This window comes from Delphinus delphis, chromosome 5, assembly GCF_949987515.2.
Source record: "Delphinus delphis chromosome 5, mDelDel1.2, whole genome shotgun sequence".
NCBI classification, from domain to species: Eukaryota; Metazoa; Chordata; class Mammalia; order Artiodactyla; family Delphinidae; genus Delphinus; species Delphinus delphis.
The window spans coordinates 90143083-90168512 of NC_082687.1; the positions used below are offsets into that span (position 1 = coordinate 90143083).

Sequence of the window (25430 nt, forward strand, 5' to 3'; positions counted from 1 at the left end):
CTCCTCCATGAAAGGAAAGCTACTACTGCCCTTCACTTCTCATCCCATCATTAAAGTTTCACTTCTACTGGAATTTGGATGGGGTCTGGGCTATAAGTGCAATGCAATGTCTATGATAACTTCCTCAGTTTTGTAGAAGTTGGAAAGACCCACTTTCTAACTTTCTCCAACCCAGCACAAACCTTTAGCTCTGACTCTTAAATGGGCAGAGCTAAAGAAACTGAATCCCTGAATGCTTTCTTTTTCTAAAAAATATATTTACTTATTTATTTATTTGTGGCTGCATTGGGTCTTCGTTGCTGCGCACGGGCTTTCTCTAGTTGAGGCTAGCAGGGGTTTCTCTTGTGGAGCACGGGCTCTAGGCATGCAGGCTTCAGCAGTTGTGGCACGTGGGCTCAGTGGTTGTGGCTCGTGGGCTCTAGACCGCAGGCTCAGTAGTTGTGGCACATGGGCTTAGTTGCTCCAAGGCATGTGGGATCTTCCCGGACCAGGGCTTGAACCCGTGTCCCCTGCATTGACAGGCGGATTCTTAACCACTGTGCCACCAGGGAAGTCCCCTCAATGTTTTCTTAGCCTCTTAAAATCTACCACCTCTGCAACTCCTTCCCATAATATTATAACTCAGAATGTTAACCCCCCATTCCTTGAAACAATGTACTGTCTTCACCACTGGGCTGGTTCCCTTTTGTTGCTGTGTTTCTTGTGGGTTTTATCACATTGTGTTCCCCTTCAGTCACTAATGAGTTTCATGACATTGGTCATGTAATCCATCATCCAGCCTCTATAAAATAAAGGATGCACACCTATGTTTTAAAAACCATGTTCCCTGGAGAGGAGTCAGGAGTTGACAGGAGGGGAAGAAGCAGTAAAGAAGGGAACACTGGGTGGATAGGCACATGTTCTCCCACTCTTCTCTTCGACCAGAGATGCTCCATCTGTATCTGCTTTATTAAAGTCCTGAGCTAGAGTTTCCTTGAAAACCGAGTTCTGCTGCATTAAAAAAATGTTTTAACACCACTGGACTGGAAGTTTCCTCAAGTTCTCTCTAGTCATCCTCATATTCTGGAAGAATGTCACATTCTTATGGGCTCTTCTGAGTCTTTTAAATTCTTCTACAGCACATAATCCAGACTTTGCAATCTGCTCGTTTTCTGTTTCCCTCTATAACCCTATTTCAAGAATTCTCTTCCTTTATGATTTGAACTATCAGCTACACACTGATAACTAAGAGCAAATCGAATCTGAAATGGAAGTATGAATCTCCAGTGACTTCCCAGGCATTTCCCTTTAAATACACTAAGGGACTCTCAAATCCAAATTGAACCTATTATATATCTTCCAGACAAATTCCAAACCTGCTCCTTCTCCAGTGTATTTTATTTCTATTCACAGCATCATCAGCCAGAAAGTTACCTAAACTGTTATCACAAGGGTCACTTTAGTCTTCCTCCTACTTCCTTCATGCCCTACATTGTACTTATGAACGTATGCTTTTGGTTGTCCCTCAGTGATGTCTCTTTCTGCTTTTTCTCCATTCTGTCCCCTCCATCCAAATTCAGGACTTCATCATCATCTACCTCACCTATTGCAATAGCCTAACAACTGTTCCTTTGATTCCACGCCTCCTTCCTTCAGTTCATCCTCCACACTGCAGTCAAAACTCTTCTAATATACAGACTTGATCATAATACTCCCTGTGCTTAAGAATATTTTGTAGGTCCCAAGAACCTAGAGCACATGATCCTAACATCAACTCCTTAGCCTGGTACTTTATGTGCATCAAGACATGGACCTATCTACCTCTCTGGCTTCAGGTCCTACCATTCACCCTGTTATCAGAAAACAGAGCCTGTGGCAGAATTTCTCAAGGCATGAGCCATGAACAACATTATCACACAGAGAACTCACTAAAAACTGTAAATTCCTGGGCCCCATCTGTAAATACCACTATTATATAACCTGGTACTAGGCCCCCAAAGCTACACTGTAACAAGAACTCCAGGTGATTCTAATACATTCTAAAGTATTAGAATTCTAAACCCCTTACCTACTTTGCTAAATGTGACTATATTATTCCCCAAATATAACATAAGCATTCATACTTCTGATCCTTGACTCAAAATGTTTTCTCTGCTAATATGCCCTTCCTTATGTCTTTCCCTGAAAAACAAAACAAAACAAACTTTCCCTTAAAAGCTCAATTTAGATGGCATACCATCTTCCCCAGTTTTATTCTTGAATCCCCACTCTTCCCACCTATGCTCCAACATCATTTTGTTTCTTCTACTGCTAGAGTTGTCACATGATATCATAGTCATTTATATGATGCTCGATCTCACTAGAATGTTGGATTCAAATGATCATTCTATTTACCTTTTACACCTCCAGACTCTAGGACCCACAGTAAACAAATATCTAATTGGGAAGAACTACATAGTAATAATTCAAATAAATATCTATTCAATTTAACTTTAATTACTAATTCATGCCAGGGGACCCAGGTCTCCAGGTACAACATGGAGACAGAACTTTTCTGAATGTTCTTGCATAATTTCTCTCCAATTATTTCTTGGAGAAAAGAAATCTCTAACAAGAGAAAAGTCATCATCTAACAACAAGCCAACTGTATCATAGGTTTAGTATAGTTGTACCTGGTCTTTCTTTGAGCCACAGAGAGTGTATTGAGATGACCCTGGAGGATGTTTGGCCCAGCTATATAGTTTCTATGCTGAGAACTCTTCCATTTTCCCTTCATCAAATCAACTGGGCAACAAGAAAGTATTATGTGCGTACGTTTGCCAAGTTCTTGGCACTACAAAGAACCAGAGGATACACTAGAGCCCTTACCATCTCCATCCCCATGTCTTGTTCTTCACACAAGCACAATAAGCAATGGCCAAAGCCACTTTGTAATATTTCACCTTTCGAAAGAGCCTTAGTCTCTTAGCCTTAGTACACTCTGGTGCAGAGTGGCTGTCATGCATCCTTAACCTGCGCCTGCCACCTAGACCTGGATGATAATTTATAAGATATATGAAGGAATGGACCATCAAGAGAAAATGTTGCTCTTTCAAAGATCCCCAAGTATGCGTCTGTATGAAGGACTACAATGACTCCAAAGGAAGATTATTGTCTTTAAATAATGCACTCTTTTCCCCAAGTCTCAAAGCCTGTATTTAAATGATTATTCACGGGAGCTGTGGGAGACTTTAAGCCTTAGCTAGGCAATTCCCAACATAAAAATGGATAATGTTTCAAAAACCTTGTTTATGAGTCACCTGCCCAGAAACTCACCATTGCCTCTTACATTATGTTCCAAATTCCCAGGCCAACTCCCCAAACCTATTTATCTCATTGTACACCTGAAAGTCATTCAGTGACACCAATCCCTATTTACAACATTGTTCCTTTGAGAACATGTCCTCTAAATTCCCAGTCAAGTAACATGTAGATGCATTTCTCCCTGTATGCAGGGATGCACTGGGAAAAAGGAAAGGATGAAAATGAGAAGGAGGTGAGATTATATATTTCCAGAAATCAGAATCCTGTTAATCTTACACAAACATTCAAGAAATGCCCTTCTCCACATGGTTACTGCTCACTAGGGTCAAAGAATTATAGCCTCCACTTTCAAGAGAGAGATTTTCAGAATTTGAAGTAACTCCCACCCACTCCTTGCTACCTAGTTGAAACATAAACATGGTTATAAGAGAATGTGACATTGAATCTGGAACTGTCCAACCTCTTGCCTATATTTTCAATTTTTCCCCTACCTCCATTAAGTACATGCTGTGGTCAGTATACATTTTAAACTAGTGCATCCTAGGAAATACTCTCCTATTTTGAATCAATTTTAAACCAAATATATTTACTGTTACAAAATATAAAATAGGCTCTTTTAGATTAAAAAAGAAGAATATCTAGCTTGGTTTTTTTTTTTCTATTATCAAAACATAAAGGATTTTTAAAATCTCATTTATTTTGTCAATTGGTTCTGCTTGGCACTCTTCAGCTTGGTCCATTCTCAATTATCCATGGTAAGGAAGGGGGATCAGTGGCCTGGATAATATAAAACAGCAGACAATTTTAAAAGCCCTTTTTTTGGCCCGGGCATACCTTACAATCAAACTCTGCTTATCCACACTAATGAAAGGAAGAGCAGGCACCTTGAGAAAGATCCAAAGCCAATACAGAACTGCTCAGCTGGTTTAGGGCACCTCAAGGCAGAGGCCCACATAGCAGAATCGAAGGAAAATAACAGGGGCCCAGCTGCTCCCTTGCCATCTGAAATACAAACACTTAGCTATAATATCCATCTTTTTTAAAACCTTTTTTTTTTTTTTTTTTTGCGATATGCGGGCCTTTCACTGCTGTGGCCTCTCCAGTTGCAGAGCACAGTCATCCAGACGCACAGGCTCAGCGGCCATGGCTCACGGGCCCAGCCACTCCGCGGCATGCGGGATCCTCCCGGACCGGGGCACGAACCCGTGTCCCCTGCATCGGCAGGCGGACTCTCAAACACTGCGCCACCAGGGAAGCCCTATAATATCCATCTTAATACCATATCAATCCATATCAATACCTCTCATGATATTAGTCATCCTTAAAAGCATGGAGCTATGTCCAAATGCCCCCAGGTAAAAGACATATTATCCATGTTGTTCCAAATAGTTAATAAGAGAATAGATTGTTCATAGGTATTAAAAACTTCTTTGGGGGGTTTCCTTTGCCACACCCCACTTCCAGCCCCTTACTATCTCTACCGTGCTTACATAACACACTTAGAAGAGTAGCATAAAGGATGATGATGAAAGAGGCAGTATGCTGCAGTAGGAAGAGATCCAGCCTGAAAGTTAGGAAGCCTGGATCGGTGTCCTCTGTTGGTCTCTGCTCATGCCAGCAGTCAGGTATGCACTCAAGCAGAGGGAACAGTGCGTGCAACAGTACATGAAGGTCATGGCACATTTAAAGAATTACTTGTGCTTCATTTTGGTCAAAGAATAAGATACAAATGAAGAAGAAACAAGGGATAAAACTGGGGAAGTAGTCAGAGGTAAAATTACAAAAGGTTTTTTTTATGCCATGCAGGATGTTCAGAAATAATTCTGTAGAAGGTAAGAGGATAATAAAAAATTTTAAATAATTGTTAAAATTTATTGAACACAGTGTGCCCAGTACAAATGTTCTAAGCATTCGATGTTCATAAACACATTTAATATTTACAACAACCCTGAGATAGACACCCTTACTGTTCCCATTTTACAAATGATGAAAAAAGGTATGCAAAGCTTAGCTATCTCCCAAGGTCACACAACTGGTAAGCAGTGGAGTCGGGGTTCAAACCTAGTCTGTTTGATTTCAGAGCTCATGCTATCTCTCAAGAAATGGAATGGTGTGGTCAGAATTTTAAAAGACCATGCTGGAGCAGTGTGCCAAAGAGACTGGAGGAGAGGGGAGGGGAGGGAAGGAGAATTTAAGAGGCGGTGAGTTCTGGAACTAAAAGAAAGGAAGTAGTAATGGGGAAGAGGGGTGTAACCAAGAGGTATAGAGGAGACAGAACAAAAAATAATTGATTAAATAAAGGAGAGATTAAGAAGAAGGGTCTAGCATGAGTCCCATACTGTCTGGGACACTGTGTGATGACCTAATAATTATTGAAGAATCGCTTAAGCTTTGCACCAGTGAATTTACCTGGAAAGCAACCCCTACCAGATGGGCAGGCCCAGGAAGGAACAGCATAAATAATCCCTTTTTTTCAGTACAATGTTGGCACACATTCATCCAAATAAACAAATGTTCCATCCTAACTGATGAATTTAGTGGTGACAAAATAATTTATGTACAGATTTGTAGGACAATATATAGAACGCTACTCCAAACAAATGTTTGAAATGCAGCAAATTATCTCTTATTTTTCAAAGATACATATATTTACTCACATTTATCTTTCTATGTAACATCCATGTGTACAGAAAGATAGAGAAGGAAGAAAGGGCATCAGAAGAGGAGAAAAGAGGCAGATGTGTTATAGCCTATCAGGATATTTGTAAGGGTATAACAGGAACCAAAACCATTTACAGAACGTACCTATTAGGATGAACAGAAGTGCATGAAAGTCTGTGAATGTATAGAAAAAGTACATACTCAAAATCTGAAAATACCTCTCTGGCTGATTTTTTATTTTGCTTTTTTTTTTTCTTGTTTGTATATTTTAAATATTCTACACTTATTTTTTAATACATCCATAGTACAAATAAAAATATTTTTCCTAAACATATGTGATAAGTATCCATTCTGTACCTAGAACTTGGCCTATAGAAAAGAATACACAAGCAGGCAGACTGTTATCAATAAATAATCCACAGGTACCAACAGTGATGGCAGCAGATACATTTCAGCACTGCCCACGAAGCCAGTGGAGGTACCCGGAAACTTGGTACATGGAGAATCTGTGTGTCCAGGATAAAGGGAGGTAAGAAATGATGAAAAGTGCAAATGGCTTAGAGCAGCTGACCCCAGAGGCAGGCACCTCGACATATGGCCTTTCTTGGTCATAGTACCCCTCCTCCGCTATGGCTTTCCTCACCCTGTCTCAATATTTCACTTTCTCTCGTTACATTGTCTAAAATGCCATCAATTCCATGTTATCTCATCCTCTTTCTAAAAAGCATAGGACTAGAAAATTTCCAGAGGTTGGATGTGTTAGTGATAGAGGAGGATAAGGGTAAGAAGAAGACAGGGAAATTCACTTGTTAACTTTGAATAAAACTGCATGGTTTATAAGGCACTTATAAACACATATTAATAAGCACTTCCAGTTCAAGATGGGGAGTACAGTGGACATACTTAATTCCTCTCCCTCTCACAATCCCATTGAAATGACAGTAAAAATTTTTTTAAAAATAAGTTCCACAACAAAGCTGAAAACAAAAAAGCCCCCAAAGAATATCACATTGACTAAAGTATTTCTGGCAAATGGAAAGAAACTAGGGCTGAATTGCCTGAGAAACTAAAGCAAAGGATTTGCAACATATACTCACACACTGAAGACGGCTGGTAAGGATTCAGAGGGGTTGCCCTAGAGAATCTGCAGGTCAGCCACTGCAGAGAGCACAGCAGGCTCAGAGCAGTCATCACAGTAATTAATTAAAGGATTATCTAATGTACTATTGGCCTGACTGGTTCCTCTCCCCGATAAACAGAGCAGTTAGTGCTGCCTTCACCCCAGGTGGAAGTTCCAAGAAATGATTAATAAAAGTGAGAGATGTGACGGGACAAGATAGCCCTTGCTATCAAGGGCACTGAGACAGTAAAGAAAAGTAGAATAAGCTCTAGAACTAAACGTGAACTTGAAGGGTAGTGTAGATGGGAAACAAAAGTCAAAAGCAAACAGACAGAGAAAGACAAATACTGTATGATCTCACTTACATATGGAATCTAAGAAAACAGAAAAACCGAATTCGTAGAAAAAGACATCAGATTTGTGCCTTCCAGAGATGGGAGGTGGGGGGAGGGGGAATTGAATGAAGGTGGTCAGAAGGTTTAAACTTTTAGTTTATAAGATAAATAAGTACTGAGGATGTAATATTAAACATGATGACTACAGCGAAAGCTGTTGCATGCTATATTTGAAAGTTGCTGACAGAGTAGATCCTAACATTTTGCATCAAAAGTAAAAAACTGTTTTCTTTTTTTCTTTTTGTATCTAAAGGAGATAATGGATGTTAACTAAGCTTATTGTGGTAATCAACTGACAATATATATGTCAAGTCATTATGCTATACACTTTAAACTTATAAGGTGCTATATGTCAATTATATCTCAATTAAACTGAAGAAAAAGAAATAGACTTAACAAAAACACTTTTAAAAAGCAAGGGACTTCCCTGGTGGTCCAGTGGATAAGACTCCATGTTCCCAATGCAGAGGGCCTGAGTTCGATCCCTAGTCGGGCAACTAGATCCCACATGCATGCCACAACTAAGAGTTCACATGCCACAACTAAAGAGTCCGCATGCCACAACTGAGAAGCCCACATGCTGCAACTAAGAATCCACATGCCGCAACTAAGATCCCTCGTGCCACAACTAAGACCAGGCACGAATTGGGAGATTGGGATTAACATATATACACTCACTATTGATACTAGGTATAAAATAGGTAACTAATGAGAACCTACTGTATAGCACAGGGAACTCTACTCAGTGCTCTGTGGTGACCTAAGTGCGAAGGAAATCCAAAAGAGAGGGGATATGTATATACATACTGCTGATTCACTTTACTGTGCAGTAGAAACTAACACAATATTGTAAAGCAACTAAACTCCAATAAAAATTTTAAAAGGGCTTCCCTGGTGGCACAGTGGTTGAGAGTCCACCTGCTGATGCAGGGGACACGGGTTCATGCCCCGGTCCGGGAAGATCCCATATGCCGCGGAGCGGCTGGGCCCATGAGCCATGGCCGTTGAGCCTGCGCGTCCGGAGCCTGTGTTCCGCAACAGGAGAGGCCACAACAGTGAGAGGCCCGTGTACCTCAAAAAAAAAAAAAAAAACACAAAAACAAAAACAAAAACAAAACGAAACAAAACAAATTTTTTTTAAATAAGAAAGAAAGAAATGCTAAGTAAAATGTTGGAAAAAATAAGTATAAATAAATAAATAATTTTTTTTTAAACTACACAAGTGGTAGTCTCTCAAAGGTTGTTTAAAAAATTAATAAATAGGGCTTCCCTGGTGGCGCAGTGGTTGAGAGTCCGCCTGCCGATGCAGGGGACACGGGTTCGTGCCCCGGTCCGGGAAGATCCCACATGCTGCGGAGCGGCTACGCCTGTGAGCCACGGCCACTCAGCCTGCGCGTCCGGAGCCTGTGCTCCGCAACGGGAGAGGCCGCGACAGTGAGAGGCCCGCGTACCAAAAAAAAAAAAAAAATTAATAAATAAAAAGCAAACAAAACATTCCTTCTTAAAGACCCCATTATCTGGCAATTATTGAGATCTAAATCTTGGCTCCCTTCCTTCATACACATAGTCCATTATGAGAAGCCTGTCAACAGGCCCCACCCACTTACACAGAACCGTGCTTCTTATAGGGTCAGCACTGTTTCAGTTCAACAGAGTTACTTAAGTTCAAAGGAAGCCTAACTCAGTTACTACTATCAACATATTCTTTCATTCAAAAACATAAACGGGTATTCAAGGATCACCAGCCATTTGACAAAAACAGATAGCATAAAAGATATGGATCCAAATAAACAAATAATCCAAAGATTTCAAATTGATATAAAAAGAAAGAAAAAGAAAAAAAAGCCTTAATTTTTTTAACTAGCATTCTTAAAAAGATTCAAGGGTGACTATATCCAAAAAATCAAATTGACTTCCTGGAAATTAGGCAATCAAAGAATAAGAATGTGTTCCTAAAACTTAAAAATATGATCGCCATAATTAAATATTCCATAGAGGGACTGAAAAATAGAATGAACAAAGCTAACATCCAAATTAATAATCTGGAAGAAAAAGTTGAGGAAATCACCTCAGATCCAAAGAAGTACAAAACATAAGAAAAAGCTCTCCAACACTTATCCAATGAAATTTCAAAAAAAGAGGTGAGCATTAGGAATTTTGCAGGTGAGAAATCTGAGGCTAGAAGAAATTAAGTGATTTGACTCTCTAGTAGTTCACAAATAGAGTCTGATATATTCCAGCTGTGTCCCACTCATAAGCCTAAAGCTAAAATTCAGTCAGTTCATGGAAGTGTGTCCCCAGTGGTTGATTACAGCTGGCACCCACTCTGATTAGTTAATGTGGGTGCCAGGCTAGTCAAATCAGTTGTTGACAGCTGGCTACTACTCTTAATGGTCAATGAAGATGCTGATGCTGGTCTGTTCCATACCAGTTGTTTAAGGCTGGCATCTACTCTCAGGTAAGGCAGGTGCCAGTCCAGTCTACACCTATTGTTTACAGTTAACATTGGATTGGCCAGTGTATCAGCTGATGAATATCTGAATATCATCCCTGCCAAAGCCCATACTCGTTCAATGATGACTACATAATTTCATGGTACATTCAAAAAAAGGGGCAACTTTGAGTTTTTGTGAATCTCAAATTTGAAACTGGGGGAAAGAAATAAGGGTCCTTTCTGTCATCTCAACTTTAATCTGTGAGAAATTTCATGAATAAAGTCTCACCTTTCTTCTTCCTTTTTCCTTACACATCAAGAAATAAATGACCATGCTTTTAAGCCTGCTCCCACTCCTTTCTTAGGTGGTCCACACAAAGGGCAGACCAATCTGGTGAGCTCCGTTCTAGAAAGCCACCAAGGGCAGCCAAGAGATTAAGTCCCAGACTGGAATGTTTCCTCCAAAGAGTTTAGTAGGAACTAGGAACCAAGATACACTGCCAAAATTGGTTGAGCAGAGAAAGCAAACAGGAAGTGATCTAAAGAAATATGGGGCTTGTGCTGACATCTATAGCAGGTAGATAAAAAGTGTCTCTAGCTCAGGTTTGAATGGACCAGTTCAGTTTTTAAAAGGTACAGGAAGAAACAGCCTGGATAGAATCACTACAAACCGTACCTAAAATGAAGGAATTCAGCTGCTTTGTTTATTCTCCCACTTTTGTAAGTGCAAAGGTAAGCCCAAGCTTCTCAACTATAGCATGCCATCTTTGACACACCAAGACAAACAAATGGCTAAAGTTTGAGGCCAGCCTCAATATCTGCCAACATAAAGTCAAAGTCCAAGTTAAATCAAAGCTCAGCATGCAGGGGTGATAATAGCATTCATAAAACTGAGGCCTTTGCCTCCTTGAAAACCACAAACTTAGGGTTCAAGATGGCAGAGTAGAAGGACATGCGTTCACTCCCTCTTGTAAGAGCACTGGAAACACAACTAACTGCTGAACAATCATTGACAGGAAGACACTGGAACTCACCAAAAAAGATGCTCCACATCCAGTGACAAGGGAGAAGCTGCAGTGAGACAGTAGGAGGGGCACAATCACAATAAAATCAAATCCCATGGCCGATGGACGTGTGACTCACAAACTGCAGGACAATTACACCACAGAGGTCCACCCACTGGAGTGAAAGTTCTGAGCCCCACGTCAGGCTGCCCAAGCTGGGGGTCCGGCAAAGTGAGGAGGAATTCCTAGAGAATCAGACTTTGAAGGCCAGTGGGGTTTGACTGCGGGACTTCAACAGGACAGGGGAAAGCGGAGACTCCACTCTTGGAGGGCACGCACAAAGTAGTGTGCACATCAGGACACAGGGGAGGGAGCGGTGAACCCGTGAGAGACTGAACCAGACCTACCTGCTAGTGTTGAAGGGTCTCCTGCAGAGGCGGGGGGCAGCTGTGGCTCATGGTGGGGACAAGGACACTGGCAGCAGAAGTTCTGGGAAATACTCCTTGATGTGGGCCTTCCCAGAGTCTGTCATTAGCCCCACCAAAGAGCTGGGTAGGCTCCAGTGCTGGGTCACCTCAGGCCAAACAACCAACAGGGAGGGAACCCAGTCCCACTCATCAGCAGACAAACAGATTAAAGTTTTACTGAGTTCTGCCCAGAAGAGCACCACCCAGTTCTACCCACCACAATTCCCTCCCATCAGGAAGCTTGCACAAGCCTCTTAGATAGCCTCATCCACCAGAGCACAGACAGCAGAAGCAAGAAGAACTACAATCCTTCAGCCTGTGGGACGAAAACCACATTCACAGAAAGACAGACAAAATGAAAAGGCAGAGGACTACGTACCACATGAAGGAACAAGATAAAACCCCACAAAACCAACTAAATGAAGTGGAGATAGGCAACCTTCCAGAAAAAGAATTCAGAATAATGATAGTGAAGATGATCCAGGACCTCGGAAAAAGAATCAAGGCAAAGACTGAGAAAATGCAAGAAATGTTTAACAAAGACCTACAAGAATTAAAGAACAAAAAAACAGAGATGAACAATACAATGACTGAAATGAAAAATGCCCTTGAAGTAATCAATAGCAGAATTACTGAGGCAGAAGAACAGATAAGTGACCTGGAAGACAGAATGGTGGAATTCACAGCCGTGGAGCAGAATAAAGAAAAAAGAAGGAAAAAGAAGGATTCTTTTTGGCTGGATTCCCCAGCCAAATCTAAAAGAAGGAAAAGAAATGAAAACAGCCTAAGAGACCTCTGGGACAACATTAAATGCACCAACATTCGCATTATTGGGGGGGGTCAAAGAAGTAGAAGAGAAAGAGAGAGGACACAAGAAAATATTTCAAGAGACAATAGTCAAAAACTTCCCTCACATGGGAAAGGAAATAGCCACCCAGGAAGCACAGAGTCCGAGGCAGGATAAACTCAAGGAGAAGCATACCGAGACAAATAGTAATCAAATTGACAAAAATTAAAGACAAAGAAAAATTATTAACAGCAACAGGGGAAAAATGACAAATAACACATAAGTGAACTCCCATAAGGTTAACAGCTGATTTCTCAGCAGAAACTATAGAAGACAGAAGGGAGTGGCAGGACATATTTAAAGTGATAAAAGGGAAAAACCTACAACCAAGATTAATCTACCCTGCAAGAATCTCATTCAGATTTGACAGAGAAAAAAAAAGTTCTACAGACAAGCAAAAGCTAAGAGAATTCAGCACCACCAAACCAGCTCTACAATAAATGTTAAAGGAACTTCTCTAAGTGGGAAACACAAGAGAAGAAAAGGAACTACCAAAACAATTAAGAAAATGGTAATAGGAACATACATATTGATAATTACCTTAAATGTGAATGAATTAAATGCTCCAACCAAAAGACACAAGCTTGCTGAATGGATATAAAAACAAGATCCATATATATGCTGTCTACAAGGACCCACTTCAGACCTAGGGACACATTCAGACTGAAAGTGACAGGATGGAAAAATATATTCCATCCAAATGGAAATCAAAAGAAAGCTGGAGTAGCAACAGTCATATCGGATAAAATAGACTTTAAAATTAAAAATGTTACAAGAGACAAGGAAAAACACTACATAATGATAAAGGGATCAATCTAAGAAGAAGATATAACAATTATAAATATATATGCACCTAAAATAGGAGCACCTCAATACATAGGGCCAATGCTAACAGCTATAAAACAGGAAATCGCCAGTAGCACAATAATAGTGGGGACTTTAACACCTCACTTACAACAATGGACAGATCATCCAGACAGAAAATTAATAAGGAAACACAAGCTTTAAATAACACAGTAGACCTGATAGATTTAATTGATATTTATAGGACATTCCATCCAAAAACAGCAGATTACACTTTCTTCTCAAGTGCACATGGAACATTCCCCAGGATAGATCGCATCTTGGGTCAAAAACCAAGCCTTGGTAAATTTAAGAAAATTGAAATCATATCAAGCATCTTTTCCAACCACAAGGCTATGAGATTAGAAACGAATTACAGGGGAAAAAACGTAAAAAACACAAACACATGGAGGCTAAACAATACCTTATTAAAAAACCAACAGATCACTGAAGAAATCAAAGAGGAAATACAAAAATACCTAGAAACAATTGACAATGAAAACATGACTACCCAAGAACCATGGGATGCCGCAAAACTAGTTCTAAGAGGGGAGTAAATAACAATACAATCCTACCTCAAGATACAAGAAAAATCTCCAATAAACAACCTAACCATACATCTAAACCAATTAGAGAAAGAAGAACAAAAAAACCCCGAAGTTAGCAGAAGGAAAGAAATCATAAAGATCAGATGAGAAATAAATGAAAAAGAAATGAAGGAAATGAGAGCAAAGATCAATAAAACTAAAAGGTGGCTCTTTAGAAGATAAAGAAAATTGATAAACCATTAGCCAGACTCCTCAAGAAAAAAAGGGAGAGAACTCAAATCAACAGATATAGAAATGAAAAAGGAGAAGTAAAAACTGACAATTCAGAACCACAAAGGGTCACGAGAGACTACTACAAGCAACTCTATGCCAATAAAATGGACAACCTGGAAGAAATGGACGAATTCTTAGAAAAGCACAGCCTTCCAAGACTGAACAAGGAAGAAATAGAAAATATGAAAAGACCAGTCACAAGCACTGAAAGTGAAACTGTGATTAAAAATCTTCCAACAAATAAAAGCCCTGGGCCAAATGGATTCCCTGGCCAAATCTATCAAACATTTAGTGAAGAGCTAACACCATTCCTTCTCAAACTCTTCCAAAATAGAGCAGAGGGAGGAACACTCCCAAACTCATTCTACGAGGCCACCATCACTCTGATACCAAAACCAGAAAAAGATGTCACGAAAAAGGAAAACTACAGACCAATATCACTGATGAACATAGGTGCAAAAATCCTCAACAAAATACTAGCAAATAGAATCCAGCAGTACATAAAAAGGATCATACACCATGATCAAGTGGGGTTTATCCCAGGAATGCAAGGATTCTTCAATATACGCAAATCAATCATTGTGATACACCATATTAACAAATTCAAGGATAAAAACCATATGATAATCTCAATACACACAGAAAAAGCTTTTGACAAAATTCACCACCCATTTATGATAAAAACTCTCCAGAAAGTGGGCATAGAGGGAATTTACCTCAACATAAAAAGGCCATATATGACAAACCCACAGCCAACACCATTCTCAATGGTGAAAAACTGAAACCATTTCCACTAAGATCAGGAACAACACAGGGTTTCCCACTCTCACCAGTATTATTCAACATAGTTTTGTAAGTTTTGGCCACAGAAACAAGAGAAGAAAAAGAAATAAAAGGAATCACCAAATCGGAAAAGAGGTAAAACTGTGACTGTTTGCAGATGGCATGATAATCTACATAGAGAATCCTAAAGATGCTAGCAGAAAACTACTAAAGCTAATCAATGAATTTGGTAAAGTAGCAAGATACAAAGTTAAGGCACAGAAAACTCTTGCATTCCTATAAACTAATGATGAAAAATCTAAAACAGAAATTAAAGAAACACTCCATTTATCATTGCAAAAAATGACTAAAATACCTAGGAATAAACCTACCTAAGGAGAAAAAAGACCTGTATGCAGAAACTATAAAACACTGATGAAAGAAATTAAAGATGAAACAAACAGATGGAGAGATATACCATGTTCCTGGGTTGGAAGAATCAACGTTGTGAAAATGACTATACTATCCAAAGCAATCTACAGATTCAATGCATTCCCTATCAAACTAACAATGGCATTTTTTCACAGAACTAGAACAAAAAATTTTACAATTTGTATGAAAACACAAAAGACCCCAAGTAGGCAAAGCAATATTGAGGAAGTAAAATGAAGTTGGAGGAACCAGGCTCCTAACTTCAGATTACACTACAGAGCTACAGTAATGGTACTGGCACAAAAACAGAAATATAGATCAGTGGAACAGAATAGAAACCCCAGAGAAAAACACATATGGTCACCATATCTTTGATAAAGGAGGCAAGAATATACAATGGAGAAAAGACAGCCTCTTCAATAAGTGGTGCTGGGAATACTGGTCAGCTACATGTAAAAGAATGAAATTAGAACACTCCGTAACACCATACATAAAAATAAACTCCAAATGGATTAAAGACCTAAATGTAAGGCAGACGCTATAAAACTGTTAGAGGAAAACATAGGCAGAACACTCTGTGACATGAATCACAGCAAGATCCTTTTTGACCCACCTCCTAGAGAAATGGAAATAAAAACAAAAATAAACAAATAGGACCTAATGAAACTTAAAATCTTTTGCCCAGCAAAGGTAACCATAAACAAGTCAAAAAGACAAACTTCAGAATGGGAGAAAATATTTGCAAACGAAGCAACTGACAAAGGATTTATCTCCAAAATATACAAGCAGCTCATGCACCTCAATATCAAAAAAAACAAAAACCCAACCCAAAAATGGGCAGAAGACCCAAATAGACATTTCTCCAAAGAACATATACAGATTGCCAACAAAAGCATGAAAAGATGCTCAACATCACTAATCATTAGAGAAACGCAAATCAAAACTACAATGAGGTATCACCTCACACTGGTCAGAATGGCCATCATCAAAAAATCTACAAACAATAAACGCTGGAGAGGGTATGGAGAAAAGGGAGCCCTCTTGCACTGTTGGTGGGAATGTAAATTGATACAGTCACTATGGAGAACAGTATGGAGGTTCCTTAAAAACCTAAAAATAGAACTACCATATGACCCAGCAATCCCACTACTGGGCATATACCCTGAGAAAACCATAATTCAAAAAGAGTCATGTACGCATTGCAGCACTATTTACAATAACCAGGACATGGAAGCAACCTAAGTGTCCATCAACAGATGAATGGATAAAGAAGATGTGGCACATATATACAATGGAATATTACTCAGCCATAAAAAGAAACAAAATTGAGTTGTTTGTAGTGAGGTAGATGGACGTAGAATCTGTCATACAGAGTGAAGTAAGTCAGAAAGAGAAATACAAATACAATATGCTAAGACATATATATGGAATCTAAGAAAAAAAAAAGGTTCTTATGAACCTAGGGGCAGGACAGGCATAAAGACACAGATGTAGAGAATGGATTTGAGGACACGGGGAGGGGGCAGGGTAAGCTGGGATGAAGTGAGAGAGTGGTATGGACATATATACACTACCAAATGTAAAATAGCTAGTGGGAAACAGCCGTATAGCACAGGGAGATCAGCTCAGTGCTTTGTAACCACCTAGAAGGGTGGGATAGGGAGGATGGGAGGGAGATACAAAAGGGAAGGGATATGCGGATATATGTATACGTATAGCTGATTCACTTTGTTATACAGCAGAAACTAACACAACAATGTAAAGCAATTATACTCCTATAAAGATATTAAAAAAAAAAAAAACTATCCAACCTTACAACTAAAGGAACTAGAGAAAGAAGAACATACAAAACCCAAAGTTAGTAGAAGGAAAGAAATCATAGAGATCAGAGCAGAAATAAATGAAATAGAAAGAAAGAAAACAGTAGCAAAGATCAATAAAACTAAAAGCTGGTTCTTTGAGAAGATAAAACAATTGATAAACCTGTAGCCAGACTCATCAAGAAAAAGAGGGAGAGGACTCAAATCAATAAAATGAGAAATGAAAAAGGAGAAGTTACAATGGACACTGCAGAAATAAAAAGCATCCTAAGAGACTACTACAAGCAACTCTATGCCAATAAAATAGACAACCTGGAAGAAATGGACAAATTTTTAGAAAGGTATAACCTTCCAAGACTGAACCAGGAAGAAACATAAAATATGAACAGATAAATTACAGGTAATGAAATTGAAACTGTGATTAAAAATCTTCCAACAAACAGAAGTCCAGGACCAGATGGCTTCACAGGCGAATTCTACCAAACATTTAGAGAAGAGCTAACACTCATCCATCTCAAACTCCTCCAAAAAATTGCAGAGGGAGGAACATTCCCAAACTCATTCTATGAAACCACCATCACCCTGACACCAAAATCAGACAGAGATACTACAAATAAAGAAAATTACCAACGAATGTCATTGCTGAATACAGATGCAAAAATTCTCAATAGAATACTAGCAAACAGAATCCAACAACACATTAAAAGGATCATAAACCATGATCAAGTTGAATTTATCCCAGGGATGCAAGGATTTTTCAATATCTGCCAATCAATCAATGTGATACACCATATTAACAAATTGAAGAATAAAAACCACATGATCGGGGCTTCCCTGGTGGCACAGTGGTTGAGAGTCCGCCTGCCGATGCAGGGGACACGGGTTCGTGCCCCGGTCTGAGAAGATCCCACATGCTGTGGAGCGGCTAGGCCCGTGAGCCATGGCCAATGAGCCTGCGCGTCTGGAGCCTGTGCTCCGCAAAGGGAGTGGCCACAACAGTGAGAGGCCCGCGTACCGCAAAAAAAAAAAAAAAAAAACACTACATGATCATCTCAATAGATGCAGAAAAAACTTTTGACAAAATTCAACACCCATTTATGATAAAAACTCTGCAGAAAGTGGGCATAGAGGGAACCTACCTCAACATAATAAAGGCCATATATGACAAACCCACAGCAAACATCATTCTCAATGGTGAAAAACTGAAATCATTTCCTCTAAGATCAGGAACAAGACAAGGGTGTCCACTCTCACCACTATTATTCAAACTAGTTTTGGAAGTCCTAGCCATGGCGATCAGAGAAGAAAAAGAAATAAAAGGAAGCCAAATTGGAAAAGAAGAAGTAAAATTGTCACTGTTTGCAGATGACATGATACTATAAATAGAGAATCCTAAAGATGCCACCAGAAAACTACTAGACCTAATCAATGAAGTTGGTAAAGTTACAGGATACCAAATTAATGCCCCCAAATCTCTTGTATTCCTATACACTAACAATGAAAGATCAGAAAGAGAAATTAAGGAAACAATCCCATTCACCACTGCAACAAAAAGAATAAAATACCTAGGAATAAACCTACCTAAGGAGGTAAAAGACCTGTACTCAGAAAATTATAAGACACTGATGAAAGAAATCAAAGACAACACAAACAGATGCAGAGATATACCATGTTCTAGGATTGGAAGAATCAATATTCTGAAAATGACTATACCCAAAGCAATCTACAGATTCAATGCAAGTCCTATCAAATTACTAATGGCATTTTTTATAGAATTAGAACAAAATATCTTAAAATATGTATGGAGACACAAAAGACCCCAAATAGCCAAAGCAACCTTGATGGAAAGAAATGGAGGTGGAGGAATCAGACTCCCTGACTTCAGAATATACTACAAAGGTACAGTAATTAAGACAATATGGTACTGGCACAAAAACAAACATACTGATCAATGGAACGGGTTAGAAAGCCCAGAGATAAACTCACACACCTATGGTCAACTAATCTATGACAAAGGAGGCAAGGATATACAATGGAGAAAAGACAGTTTCTTCAATAAGTGGTGCTGGGAAAACTGGACAGTTACATGTAAAAGAATGAAATTAGAACACTCCCTAACACCATACACAAAAATAAACTCAAAATGGATTAAAGACCTAAATGTAAGGCCAGACACTATAAAACTCTTAGAGGAAAACATAGGAAGAACACTCTTTGACATAAATCACAGCAAGATCGTTTTTGACCCACCTCCTAGAGTAATGGAAATATCAACAAAAATAAACAGATGGGACCTAATGAAACTTAAAAGCTTTTGCGTAGCAAAGGAAACTATAACCGAGATGAAAAGACAACCCCCAGAATGGGAGAAAATATTTGCAAACGAATCAAGGGACAAAATATTAATCTCCAAAATATATAAACAGTTCATGCAGCTCAATAGTAAAGGAACAAACAACCCAATCAAAAAATGGGCAGAAGATCTAAACAGACATTTCTCCAAAGAAGACATACAGATGGCCAAGAGGCCAACATCACTACTGCTCAACATCACTACTTATTAGAGAAACACAAATCAAAACTACAATGAGGAATCACCTCACACAGGTTAGAATGGGCATCAGCAGAAAATCTACAAACAGTAAGTGCTGAGAGGGTGTGGAGCAAAGAGAACCCTCTTGCACTGTTGGTGGGAATGTAAATTGATACAGCCACTATAGAGAACAGTCTGAAGGTTCCTTAAAAAACTAAAAATAGAATTACCATATGACCCAGCAATCTCACTACTGGGCATATACCCTGAGAAAACCATAATTAAAAAAGGCACATACGGGGCTTCCCTGGTGGCGCGGTGGTTGAGAGTCTGCCTGCCAATGCAGGGGACACGGGTTTGTGCCCCGGTCCGGGAAGATCCCACATGCCGCGGAGCGGCTAGGCCCATGAGCCATGGCCACTGAGCCTGCATGTCCAGAGCCTGTGCTCCGCAACGGGAGAGGCCACAACAGTGAGAGGCCTGCGTACCGCAAAAAAAAAAAAAAAAAAAGGCACATACATACCAATGTTCATTGCAGCTCTATTTACAATAGCCAGGTCATAGCAATCTAAGTGTCCATCAACAGACGAATGGATAAAGAAGAAGTGGTACATATATACAATGGAGTATTACTCAGCCATAAAAAGGAACGAAATTGGTTAATTTGTAGAGATGTGGATGGACCTAGAGACTGTCATACAGAATGAAGTAAGTCAGAAAGAGAAAAACAAATAACGTATATTATCGCATATATGTGGAATCTAGAAAAATGGTACAGATGAACCAGTTTGCAAGGCAGGAATAGAGACAAGATGTAGAGAACAAATGTATGGACACCAAGGGCGGGGAGGAATGAATTGGGACATTCGGATTGACATATATACACTAATATGTGTAAAACAGATAACTAATAAGAACCTGCTGTATAAAAAATAAATTAATTTAATTTAATTTAAAAAGTAAAAGACAAAGAAAACAAAGAAACCCACAAACTCAGATCACACCAGGAGGCCTTAACAGAGTAGTCTGGACTTTGTTGATGGTTCGTGGGATTTTGTAGAGCACATTCACCCCTTAAGAGATCCTCCGTGAAATCACTGGGAGGTACAAGCTCATAAGAGCTATAGAATCAGGTCCTAAATGTTATTTTCATGGCCCCTCTGTGGCCTACTGAGGAAGTAAACAAAATGCCACTGAGCTACCTGCTGTTTTGGGCCTCACATTCCCTGCAGCCAAAAGCATAGGCAGAGTCAGTTTCATAAAGGGTTAAAAATCATGGGAATTTTTCTGCACTTTAAAATATTGCATGAAACTCACTTCTGTACGAATAATGATCATCTGCATTTTCTTCCCTGCCTCTTCATCTAACAAATACATTTTTACAGGTTTTACAATATTCTTTACAGCTCACGTAAAACACATAATTTTCCTCCTGTTTATATCACTTGTTTATTATTTATTTATTAGATTTATACGGCGCTTTCCTCCAAAAGGCACTACACAGCCAACTCCGATGTAATAAACATTACATTAAACTCTTCTTAAAAACCACAGTCAGGGAAGTGGCCAGCATGAAGGCCCAAGAGACATGCACAGGAAGAACGAAGAGCCATGGGTCTGGTGAAATATGCAAGCAAGTAGTCAGTATATTAGGAGGCCCAGTGACCGGAAGGCCTGTCCTGCATTTTCTGGTCACTCTACCTGCAAAAGACCCTGAGAGTGCCTTTGATTAAAAGTAACAGAGCCCAAGTATCTCTATTTCTGTGTGGGAGTGGGCGTGGGTCTGTAGGGGAGTGGGGAGGGGGTGGAGTATTATAGCTATATCTCTGGGCTCCAGAGAGGATGTCTGAAAACAAAGATACCTACACAGACAATGTGTTTTGAAAATCTCTGGAGAAAGATACATAGTGATGTTTTATAACAAATCACTGAGATAGATTTCTTCTGTATAAATACAATTCACGCTCAATCCTCAGTTCTGCTGAGTGTCCATGACTTCCAAAGGCTCTGTAGACGTTCAAAGGCCAGGGAAGCTCAAATGTGCAAAGATTCTCAAAATCGAAAAGCGACAAGGTGACTTCAGCTTTTAAATTCCGGGCCACATTGATTTGACAAAGCCACATGTTGACGTCCTGCATATGTGATCCTCGCAGTGGTGGAAGGGGTAGCTAAACAGTAACTCTCCCAGGCGCTGCTGGAAGATCAGGACAAGAATGAGCAAGAAGGGAGTATATTCTTACTTGTGGTGCAAAGAAGAAAGGACCATTCCCAGTAAATGGAGCAGATGATGTAGCTCTCCTATCAGTACAGACAGTGGGAGAGAATCCAGCCAGGAGAAAGAATAACATCATCATCCTTATTATTATTACTAGTAGTAGTAGCGGGAGTGTTGTTGTTATTGTTATTTCGTGGATATTATGACCCAGGCACTCTTGTGCTCGAGTCATATATGCTGACCTCTTTAATCCCCAGAACAAACCTACAGAGTGGGCATGACCGTTTTCCTAGTTTTACAAATAAGGAACCTGAGACTTAAATAAGTTATTTGCCCAAAGTCACTCAGCTAGTAAGTGCTTGAGCTAGGATTCAAACCCAGCACAAAAGGATAGGTAAGAAAACCAAGGAAACATATAAAAGGCATCTGTGCATTGACAAAAAGAGAAGGGAAGATCAATTTCCCTTCTGAAAGCTGTTGTTAGAGAGCTAGCAGCACAATAGCAGGTTCGGGACAACAAATAAAGACCTTGCGATAAGGCAGCAGCAAGCCCAGTGCAGACAGAAGAGGTACAGCAATGCGGAGACCCTGTGATGAGAGGAGCTCAGAAAGGACCAGTAATCTTATCCCCAGGGCTGAGTGAGCAGGATCTGGGAGCTGGGAACTGAAACCCACTGTGTTGTCTTGTATAACTGACTGTGTGCTTCAGCCAAGTTCACTGTGGAGTTCTAAAGTGATTCATTCTCAGTAGCCCATTTGTGACCCTCCCCCACCTAAATATAAATACGATGCATTCAGCACGTACTGAGCATCAAGCGTTTAACACACGTCATCTTATTTAAACCTCACAGCAGCACTATAGATACCATAATCACCCCCATCCTACCAACAAGGAGGCACAGAGAAGTTGAGTAAATTGCTCAAAGTCATACAGAGTTAGAAAAAGGTAGAGATGGACCCCCAGTCTAGCGAGTCTGGCTCCAGAACTCAGCTTCCTAGTCTCCATGCTGTGCACCTTCTAGAACCTGATTCTGTGCACTGCAACCCCCTCTCAGCTCTGTCTGACCTCTCTTCTGAGAAGGAAACTAGCCAACGTCCTGTTTCTTGTTTTCACTACTAGAAGGCCAGCTTGATCAAGTCACCCACCCTGACCAAGTGAAAATTACCTGGGAACAAATGTAGAAGATACCATAGAGAAAAAAAGTGACGTGGAATCCCTATTAATCTGTACATCCCCAGACATTCTTTTGAAAGTGCTTTGTATCACAGAGCCTATGTGTCATAACATACATAGTCCCTGTGGAAGATGTCTTCCACATGGCAGCTGTTGCAATTATCATAGCAGAGATTCCTCATTCTCATTTCTGGAGGTCTGGGAAATGGCAACTGAGGCTGGGAATCATAAGCATCATAAGCAGCATGGATTATGCCAGGATCAACCTGCACTCTGTCTAGAAAACCCTTCACCATCTTCAAATGGCTCCCTCCTTCTCGTCCTTAAAGTTTCAGATTAAATGACAGTAATTCACAGAGATCCTCCTAAATCAAAACCTGGTATCACCCTAGCACTCACCATAAGCAGTAATTATATCTTGTATTAATCTACTTGTTTTTGTTGATGTATTTGTTTTCTAGGGCTGCCATAATAAAGTACCACAAAAGAGGTGGCCTAAACAACAGAAACTTATTCTCTCTCATTTCTAGAGCCTAGAAGTCCAAAATCAAGGTTTCAGCGGGGTCATATTCCCTCTGAGACTCTTGCTAGAACCCTTCCTTGCCTCTTCTAGCTTGCGGGAGTGGCCGTCGGCCCTTGGTGTTCTTTGGTTTACAGCTGCATCACTTGAGTCTCTGCCTCTATTGTCACATGACATTCTCCACATGTGTTGCTGTGTCCAAATTTCCCTCTTCTTATATGGACACCAGTCATATTGGATTAAAGCCCCACTCTACTCCAGTATGAGCTTAGCTTATCTTAGCTAATGACATCTTCAGATGGCTAGTTCTGGCCCCCCGAAGTGCGAGAGAATACATTTCTGTGTTTAAGCCTCCCAGTTTATGGTCATTTGCTACAGCAGTTCTAGGAAAATGCTGCCAGAAATTCTCTTAGCTTTATTTATCCCTGGGTTTCCACATTTATTTGACCAAATAAATATTTTCCCATGATAGCTATTAACAATCCCTAATTCCTTAGGTGGAAAATATATATAGGAAAAAGCTAATCTAATCTTCCTATTTTTCATAGGAAGAAACTGAGACTAGAGGAGGAGACCAGATTCACAAGCTCATGCCTGGCAGGATGGAGACCAGAACTCAGACCTCCAACTCCACTCTGGGTGCACTTTGCCATCTCACAGTTAATTCTCAGCCACCCAGGAAATGGGGGTGCCTTGAAATAGAACAGGGAACCTCTCCCAACTGAAGAACATCCTTCAGTGATGTCTCTTGGACTCCTTGAAGGTATTTAGTCAATATTTTTCTAACCAATAGGAGAAATTGTTATCATTTTTAGGGAGGTTATGGGAAATGTGTTCAAGAAACCAGTGATGAAAGCAGCTGGTCCAGTGTACACAGATGTCTCAGATGAGCTGGAACGGACCAAAATTACAGCCGCAGTGGGGTCTTCAGCCCCTCGTCACCACCACCCTTGTGCCTAAGGAAAGGGACATGGGAAGCAAGTGTCTTCTATGTGAAAAGGGATAGTTTCATTTATGCAGTTATGGGCTCTTCAGTCCTTTTGCTTCTCTTCTTTTTGCCCTCACCCAACCTTCTTCCCCAGACATACAGAATCCATGAGAAGTAAGCCATTCCAGCTCTGGAGAAGGGGAAGAAGCTTCTCCTACCTTCCACTTGATAAGCTGAGGTGACTGCCCCCCATCCAAATCCTGCAGGAAAATCCATGCTTTCAGAAGACGGCCGACCGCAACATTCAGGCAACAGAGCTGCACCCTTCAGGCAGGGGAGCCCAGCAGCTGTGCAAACATAAGTGAACTCTCACCCTGACCGAAGTCTCAGAATGCAAACGAGTATGCAAACAAGAAGGGAACCTGATTAAAGCATCCCACTTGACTGGCCACAGCCTTGATTTGAAACCAAGACACTTGGTTCAGGGGGACCATTTATACTGTTCTTCTCCAGACACTCCCCGATTTTTAACAGAGTTGGGCCAGCCTGGGGACAGACCAGGTCCCTGCTTTGGCAGGGTACCCATTCATCTAATCTTTTCCCTTTTAATGAAACACATGGACATTGTTTTAAAAGTCACATAATCCTACTAGAACTTTCCCTTGGCCAATTCCTCCCAATTCCTTATCCCCACTCCCTAGAGGCCACTATTTTCAAGTGTTTCTTCTGCTATTTATTCCCCTGTTGTCAAATAATAGGCTGAGATTGCTGCCTCTTAATTTGTTTTTCAATTTTAGATAATAACTATTGACTTCTGGATATAAGGGTGGAAGATCCGAGCATGTGTGCTCTCTCTCTCTCCCCTTCCTCCATCGACCCGATGTGGTTGGATTACCTCTTCTGTTTAAATAAATATTCGATATTTACATGAATTTGACTGCGTATGGCTCAAAGCTGAGCTGTGTAGTATACCATGCTTACAGGCAACTTTTCATTTTCTCCAGGGTTCAGCTGTCTGGATTTTATATTTAAATTCCTCTATTCTTATCACTAATTTATCCCCAAACAGTCTGACAGGACTATGAATCTATGTTTAAACACCTCTGTTTGCTTGCTCCACTCTGCACTGTTTGTTTCTTAGGCAGCCACAGAGCTATGTAGTCTTTAACTTC

The 25430-nt window shown here is 40.1% G+C and overlaps 1 pseudogene; it reads right to left on the reverse strand.

The window, feature by feature from the left end:
- LOC132426048 (cytosolic beta-glucosidase-like) overlaps positions 1 to 24570 on the reverse strand; it is a 151704-nt pseudogene extending 127134 nt beyond the window's left edge.
- Between the last annotated feature and the right edge of the window lie 860 nt (positions 24571 to 25430).